This window comes from Coturnix japonica, chromosome 27 (genome assembly GCF_001577835.2).
Source record: "Coturnix japonica isolate 7356 chromosome 27, Coturnix japonica 2.1, whole genome shotgun sequence".
NCBI lineage: Eukaryota > Metazoa > Chordata > Aves > Galliformes > Phasianidae > Coturnix > Coturnix japonica.
Window position 1 is genome coordinate 476,858 of NC_029542.1, and position 1,621 is coordinate 478,478.

Consider the following 1,621-nt stretch of genomic DNA (forward strand, 5'->3'; position numbering starts at 1 on the left):
TCTCAACTTGATCAGACCTTGACTTCTTCACACTAAATCCATGCTGATTACTGCATCTGATGCACTCAGCCTTCATGTGCCAGGAAACAATTGTCACAATGCACTGTTTCAGCAGCTCCATAGGTCTGAGATGTACCGTCCTGCAGCTCCCCTGCTCCTCCTCGGTCATCATAAACAGGACATTCATGCACTTTTCCCCCATTCTTTGGAACATTTTTCCCAATCACCAACCTACGTTTATCAAGACTGAGCCTTCTCTATGCACTAATGGGCTCATCTCATCATGGGACAAATCAGCCTAATGAGTTAGAAATATCCAGTTTGCTCAAGATCTCCTGGTCCAAAAAATACATCTTGATAGCTCCATTTTTTCATCCTTGCCCCTGAGCAATGGGGTTCCAAAGACAACTCATGCTGCCTAAGAAAGAAACAAAACATAATCAGTGCCACAACATTTTCAGTGCCCAATTAAGCAGGTCTCCTGTTTCTATGAGGAGAACACTCACACATTATTAATTTTCCTTTAACCGTTAAGATCCTTACAGAAGCCTTGTTTTTCTCCTTCATATCTTTTGCCAGACTCAATTATATCACGCTTTTAGCTCCCTTCACTTCATCTCTGGCTGGGCAGACACAATAGCTCTATTCCCCTCAGATAACACATTTTTGTTACCTGACCCCAGAGACTTCATAATATTGAGACGGTGTTTGGCCAACAGTGTTTTCTTCCACAATACAGGCCACCTGACCCTTTCACCTCATGGCCGCTTTCTCAGGATACCTCACACATGAGCTTCCCCGAGGTGATCCTTGAGTATTCACCAGCATCCTTGGGCTCCTCTTCCCTCTAGGATCTTATCTCAGAATATTAAACAAAGCAAATTCCTGAAAAGGCCAAAGTCTGCTCTCCAGAAGTCAAAGGTAACAAGCTTGCCGTGTTCGCATTGCTGCCTTTAGGACATTGAATGCCAGCATTTCACAAACACTGAAGCCAGTGCTGCCTTTCACAATCACATTCAAATTCAACATAAGCCCATCCTACTCAGCAGGATGGTATCCTTAAAAACACGACTTATCAGAGCTCCTCTGTCATTTTGAGAAGGAAGCTAATGTCGAATCAGATAACAAAACTCCTCATTTGCTAATGGCCTGACATATAGATGGCACAGCAGATACCATGGTGGCTGGACATTTGGAACTCACTACACCATGGCCAGTGAGTGTGGGATTAGAGAAAAGGGACAGCAGTCAGAAACATGGGAGCACGTGTGAAAGGAAGAGAAATAACAGGTGTGTGGCTTCAGATATTAGTGCTGTGAGGGGATGCTTCCCTTCCAACAAAATGAGATGCCAGCCATTCCTTGGATCTCTCACACAAGCACTTGAAAAGAAGTTAAAATAGTCATGACAGAAATGAGGAAATGAAATGGCAGAGTTGACAGAATTTGTGCCATTTGCATTTGAGGCGTGTCTCTTGGAAAATTACTACTTGCTTAGAATGATTGCTGGCCTGAGGCAGCTTACAAGCAGTATAAAAGTGGGCCCATCTCCTCTAAGCTCTGTCTTCCTGGGAACAAGGTGAGTCCATAGCCCTTTCTCCAGCTCCGCTTCCTCCATAATT